Here is a 7,252-nt window from a genome sequence, read left to right as displayed (position 1 = left end):
CCCTTCAGTTTCACCCCACCTACACCCCTCTGCTTCCCGGCCATATGTGTGACCCCTTCCCTCCCCTCTCCAGCTCCCCGCCCATTGCACCAGCGCGGGGGCTTTGCACTGTCTTCACGTTGGAGCTAGTGCCAGTCACCGGAGACGTCAGGACCAACGGGACACCGGCCCCCAGGCCCACTGCAAGCACGAATATCCCAGAGACCCACAGCCAGCAGCAGCCCAGCCCCGCTCCAATTCCAGAGGAACACGCTCCCCGTAGGGACCGAAGCTGATGGTGTGCAAAGTACGTCTTGGTCTTGAGGTTGCGGATGAGGGGGCGCAGCTCGGGCTGTGACGTCTCCGGCCACCCCCCTGTACAGGAGCTGAGACTGGGAACTGTGGGGTTGTTTGCAGTTGCAGAGGGAGGGGGCAAGGGCGGTACAGTTCCCAGTCTCAGCTCCATTCCAGGGGGGTGGCCGGAAACGTCGGGACACCGGGATACCGATTGCAAGCACGGAGATCCCATAGACTCACAGCCAGCAGCAACTCTAGCCCAGCCCCGCTCCAACTCCAGAGGAACCCGGGTTGCGGATGAGGGGGCGCAGCTCGGGCTGTGGGCGAACTGCCACTTGTCGCTGTAGCGGCGCATTGGGGAGCGGGTTGCTGTTGGTCCTGACGTCTCCGGCCACCCCCCTGGACAGGAGCTGAGAGACTTCAGGACCACCAGAAGCCGCTCCCCGATGCGCCGCTACAGCGACAAGTGGCAGTTCGCCCACAGCCCGAGCTGCGCCCCCTCATCGGGACACCGACCCCCAGGCCCACTGCAAGCACGGAGATCCCGGAGACTCACAGCCAGCAACAACTCTAGCCCAGCCCCGCTCCAACTCGGGTTGCGGATGAGGGGGCGCAGCTCGGGCTGGGGTCGAACTGCCACTTGTCGCCGTAGCGGCCCATCGGGGAGCGGCTTCCTCTGGAGTTGGAGGGACAGGGAGACACAGCGGCTTTTGAGAATGGTGGGCAATCACTTCCAAAGTTCTGCCCACACAGTCAGTACACCTCTCCTACACTTGTCTCCCGCACTAAGATCATCTCGCAGAGAATGATCCCAGCCTAACCCTCCCTATTCTCTCCTATTCTGCAAGAAAAAACTACATTCAAAACTCGAGTAACTGCCGGGATCGAGGCGCAAACTCGCGACCTTGCGGATATGAGCCGAGCACTCTACCACTCCGCCAGCCGTTAAAATCTACGCTAAAAATCTTCCATTCCGAAAGCCGAAAAATTCTGAATTACGAAAAGTGTCCGCTCCCAAGGCTTTCGGATTAAAAGGTTGTGCACCTGTACTCTTTTCTGAGGCCTACTACACAGGCTTGAGCAAGCCAAGATTGGACAACGCCTGTTCATGATGCGAAGAAGCCTAATCAGGTACAAACAACTAGTCGTATGACTCATGACAAAGCTTACTCAGACCAGTGTCCTTTTCAGAGGCCTGTTTATCATACATCTGCGCCAAGCCAAGGATCCCAAGGTGAATTCTTTGAATTGGTGCGGAATCAAGCTGAAATCAACAAGCTCATAGCTCAACAAAATCTCTCTTCCACCCTACCACCAATAGAAATTCCTAGATATGATGGTGATCCTTTGCGGTATGAAGCTTTCATAATGGCGTTTCACGAAGGAGTAGAAATGAAAATTACTGATGAAAAAGAGGGCTTATGATTTCTGGTGCTTGTAGAAAGTTGTCTAAATAGGCCTGGAAGCTAAGACTATCGAGAGGCAAGAAGGTTAGTTAAAGAACATTATGGTAATGAACAGAGGATTGCTAATGCATATATGAAGGCCTATGCTTGTAAAGATATCAAGTCAGAAGATGTTTAGGCATTAAGTGAGTTTGCAATATTTCTTAGAGGTTGTTGTAGTTCGATTAAATATCTCGACCACATGGAGGAAATGAATGTTGTTAGTAAAACTAGAGCCATCATTCTAAAACTGCCCTATAGACTTAGAGAAGAGTGGAGAGATAAAGCAGGCCAAGTAATGGAAATTATGAATTGTGTAGCCATGTTACCAGATCTGGTGGCTTTCTTAGAAAAGGAAGTACTGTTCATGTCAGATCCATGCCATGGGAGTATTCAAGATCCTAAACCAATTGCAACTGTCAAAGGTTCTACCTTTACTAAAACTAAAGGAAGATCAAGACCTAAGGGAAGCAGTTTTGCTACCACGATAATACCTATGGAATCGACAGGTGGAATGAAAGGTGATGTATCTACTGTCAAGCAAAAGGATTTTGTTTGTTATGTGATGAAGTTGGTCACACCATAAGATTATGTCGTAGATTCAAGAAGAAGGAATATAAAGAAAAGATGGATTTCTTAAAAGAGAAGGGAATCTGTTTTGAATGGTTGAAAAAAGGACACATGGTTAAAGACTGTGGGAGTCCTACAACTTGTGATGGGTGCACGCAAGACCATCCTGAAGCACTTCAAAATGTAAAGAAGGAGCCTGAGCAAATAGAACAGAAGGAGAAACTAGCTACCAGTGCTGCTGTCACCTCACCTCAGATAACTGCCCATATTGGGGCCGGGGTAGAAACCTGTATTTTCTCTATCTTACCAGTTCAGGTAAAGAATAGCAAGACGAGTACAGTGTTGCAAACATATGCTTTCTTGGAACATGGAAGTTCGGCTAACTTTTGTACAGAAAGCTTGATAAGGCTGGACATAAGAGGAGAAGAGGTTAAGATTCTATTGCGTACCATGAATGAGGAGAAATCCTGTGATAGTCATTCCATTACAAGTATGTAAATATCTAGTCTGGATGAAGACAATTTTATACCAATATCTGAAGTGTTTACACATGAGACCATACCAGTTTGTCATCAAAATATACCCAGACATGATGACTTGAGACAATGGCCTTACTTGAAGGATATCAAGATACCTAAAAATAAATTCTGGTATCGACCTACTTATCAGAACGAATGCTTTGAAGGCATTGGAACCCATACAGACTGTGAGGAACTAAGGGGGTCGACTGTTTGCTGTGAAAACCCTACCAGCGTGGGTTATTTATGGTACCTTGAGAAGGAACAACGAAAGCAGGAACCAGAAGAACTACCCTGCCTCTGCTGTTAATCAAATATCTACTGATAAATTATAAAAGCTATTGATCAAGCAATACAATCATGACTTCAATGAAAGTACCAGTAAGGAATCTGAAGAAATGTCCAGGGAAGAGATAAAGTTCTTGGATATTATGAACTACTCAGTAAAGATGATAAGACGAACACTATTGTCCGGACTTACCTTTCAAACAAGAAAGTGTTAGTCTGCCGAATTATTGCCGTATGGCAGAGCAACGCACCCAGAATCTGAAACGCATGTTTGGCAATACGAAATTTCATGAAGAATATATGTCTCTCCTAAACGATATGATTGACAATGATTATGCCAAAATGGTACCAACAAACCAACTAAATCGAAGTGATGGAGTGCTTTGGTACATTCCGCACCATGCGGTGTATCACTCGAAGAAACGGACCTTGAGGTTGGTCTTTGACTGTGCCGCAGTCTTCAAAGGAACATCACTTAACTGTCAACTACTGCAAGGTCCAGACCTTACCAACTCACTCATTAGAGTTCTCATTAAATTCTGACAAGAACTAATTGCTTTGATGGTGGATATTATAACAATGTTTCATCGTCAAAGTATCAGAAAAACACATTGACTACTTGCGATTCTTATGGTGGCCTGAAGAGGATGCACAACAAGATCTTGAATACTGGATGAAGGTACATCTCTTTGGAGCAGTGTCATCACCAGGTTGTGCAAACTTTGCATTAAAGAAGAATGCAGAGGACAATAAAACTCACTTTCCAGAAGTGATAACCACTGTGAAGAATAATTTCTATGTGGATGATTGTTTAAAATCCATGTCTACAGAGCAGGAAGCAATTCAAATGGTAAAACATTTGACTTCACTCTGTGATAAGAAAGGATTTGCGCTGTCCAAGTGGATCAGCAACAGTCATGCTGTATTGGAAAGCATTCCACCAGATGACAGAGCCAAGGAGACAAGGGAGTTGGATTTGGACAAAGACAATTTGCCAATGGAAAGAGCATTGGGACTGCACTGGTACGTTGAAACAGATGTGTTCACGTTCAGAATCTCGATTCAAGAGCAAGTACTAGAAGGGGTATCCTATCTGTGATTGGTTCTGTTTATGACCCTCTGGGATTTCTTGCACCATCTACACTGCCAGCCAAGTTGATTTTGCAGGATCTTTGTAAGGAGCAACTTGGATGGGATGAGAGTGTACACATACTTCCCCTCACCGATGGACAGAATGGTTAGCACATCTCAACAAGATCTCAGAATTCAAAGTGAACCGGTGCATGAAGCCTACAAGCTTTGGTAAGGTCAGAAGTGCACAGCCGCATCATTTCTCAGATGCCAGTGAAAGTGACTACGGTACTGTTTAATATCTAAGGCTGGAAAATAATAACAAAGAAGTACATGTTTTATTCTTAATGGGAAAAGCCAGAGTGGCACCATTGAAACAAATGGCAATTCCAGAATGGAACTTACTGCCACAGTCTTAGCTGTTAAAATTGACATATTGCTGCAAAAAGAACTATGGCTTCAACTGGAAGAATCTATCTTCTAGACTGATAGTACGACGGTACTTAAATACTTCAACATGAGAACAAACATTTTTGACATTTGTAGCAAACAGAATCTCTTTTGTATTGGGAGCTACTAAAGTTTTACAATGGAAATATGTTAACACAAAGGAAAATCCTGCGGATTAAGCTTCTAGAGGACTAACAGCAGACCGCTTCTTAAGCAATAAGAGATGGATCAATGGACCAGAGTTTCTCTGTAAGCCAGATAGAGAATGGCCAAAACTTGAGCTGGGATTTGAAATCCCTGCTAATGATCCAGAAATTTTACTTCGAAGTCACGTGAGTGATTCCGTGAAGAAGCCCCGCTAGGCCGCATGCGTATCATTATCGTCATCCGCATGGCGAGGCACCGGTCTGGCAGGCAATTCATTCCTGCCAGCGGTAAGTTAAACCTACAGGTAACTTTTCATTAGTTACCAGGTTGTGTTTTTCCTGCAGGAACCTCCTCTTACAGAGGTTCCTGTTGGTTATAGTAGCGCAGTCCGGGCGAGCAGCTGGGAAACCGGCATTGGGCTGTAGGGAGAACTCCAAGTCCAGACCGCTAACGCAGGAGCCGGCGGGCGCCGGGTGCGTTACTCCAATCGCTGACAAGGCAGTCAGCGACTTCCAGACCGCTGAGGTTTCCGTGGAGGGGTAAGTCCCAACGATATTAGGGTAACTTACATATGTCTTTTTTATGTTTTCTTTAAAAGACATTGGGACTAGCTTAGGTGGTTGAGTTGGGCCAAAGGGCTTGCTTTCTGTGCTTTATGCCGGGGCTATAAGCTATTCTAAATATAACTCGTAAATTGGGCCAGGAAGATACACCTCCCAATAAAAACATTGTTGTTGACGTGTGATAAAATGGAGCACCTGATAAAAGAGATGCTCCATCACGACAGGCTCCAGGAGGAGCTTCATACCCAACAGGTCACCCCAAGGGCCATGGCAGCAGCTTCAGGGTAAGGCTGTATAAATAAAATCAGCTCCAGGACAGGAGCTTTATATCCACAGGTCCTCTTGGGGGATAATGGCAGCAACACCTATAGGCAGGCTGCATTATGTCTCCCTCATGAAGGAGGTTGAGCCTACCAGGGCAGAGTTATTCTGTCACTGAGGTTACAGGTATTACAAAGCTTACCCCAAGGCATAAAGCCAAGAAGCTGTTGAGCACAGCTCCAGCATAATTTACCCCAGTAAGGAACTTTTATATTCTGAGATTGGAGGTATGGAAAAGCAGGCACCAAGGCATTACACCAAGTAAGGCTGTTTGAGCACAGCTCCAGCATAACATGGTCCAGCTAAGGAGCTTTATATATTCTGAGACTAGAGGTATTGGAAAGCATACCCCAAAGCATAAAACCAAGCAAGGCTGTTGAGCACAGCTCCAGCATGATATCCTCCAGCAAAAGAGCATTATATCCTGAGGTAGAGGTGGACTCTGAGGTTGGAGGTATTGAAAAACATACCCCAAAGTATAAAGCCAAGTAAGGCTGTTGAGCACAGCTCCAGTAGTATATGCTCCAGTAAGGGAGCTTTGTATTTGAAGGTCTCTTCAGGAAACTCTGCTTGCTGGACCTGGTCAGGCTGTCCAAAAATCCTCTCTCCATGAAAGAGATCATCAGTGTCAGTATAACCAACTACAAAGGTGGAAAAATACCCAGTCAGAGTTCCCCTAATGCTATAAGTGACGAGAATAAAAACGCTTAAGGGGTGACATAAAAATAAGCCGCTGAACTTCTCTTAGGGGAAAAAACTATGCCACAAAGTCTTCATTAGGTTAATAAGCAAAGCTTCATTATTGCGGCAACAACACACCCCACGCCCTCGAGACAGTAAACAATTCACTGAAGCTGGTGGTAGCATGAAAGATGGACGGGAAAATACTAGACCTTAGTCAAGCTCAGGGAAAATATGGGGCCATCTAAAAGTTGGCAATAATTACACTTGTTGGCACTGATGATAATAACAACATATGTTTGGGTCATTTGTCGTACGAAAATAGCATTTCCCTTGGTAAGGATAAAAAAGGTCCTAGTAGCCTTACAACACACAAATGGATGAGATTTAACCATGTAAAACTGCACAATGCTAGGATCCAAGCACAGAAATTGTCCAGAGTTGTTTCAGGGCAGGCTCAGTATTATGGCCTGGAATAGCTTTGGGACATAAAAACGTCTGGGGGCGTCTAGACAAAAAAGAGCACCTTATGGAAAGGATGTTCCATCATGACAATTCCAACGTAAGTACTATACTCATGGGCCACCCCATCAGCTGGGGCAGCAATCTCCAGCAGAGGTCTATACAGGGCAGACCTGTACCAAACAGGAGGAACCATACCTCCACGGGTCAACATGGGGGCCCATACCAGCAGCACCATGTCAAGGGCTGCTGAAGCCTCCCTCATGAAAAAAAGAGGGAGAGCCAGGGCAGTACGGCACTGACCTTGAAGTTGGAGGTATAGCGGAGGAGCATACCCCAAGGCACCGTAGGTCTACCTGGGTGCCCATACCAGCAGCACCATGTCAAGGGCTGCTAAAGCCTCCCTCATGCAAGAGCAGGGAGAACCAGGGCACTGACCCTGAAGGCACGAGAGCCATGC

The 7,252-nt window shown here is 46.1% G+C and overlaps 1 pseudogene; it reads left to right on the top strand.

The window, feature by feature from the left end:
- The first annotated feature begins 6,638 nt into the window (after positions 1-6,638).
- LOC129699924 (U6atac minor spliceosomal RNA) lies at positions 6,639-6,777 on the top strand (annotated as a pseudogene).
- The last annotated feature ends 475 nt before the right edge of the window (positions 6,778-7,252 follow it).

Source organism: Leucoraja erinacea, chromosome 8 (genome assembly GCF_028641065.1).
Source record: "Leucoraja erinacea ecotype New England chromosome 8, Leri_hhj_1, whole genome shotgun sequence".
Classification (NCBI taxonomy): Eukaryota; Metazoa; Chordata; class Chondrichthyes; order Rajiformes; family Rajidae; genus Leucoraja; species Leucoraja erinaceus.
This window is presented reverse-complemented; position numbering and strand designations above follow the sequence as displayed.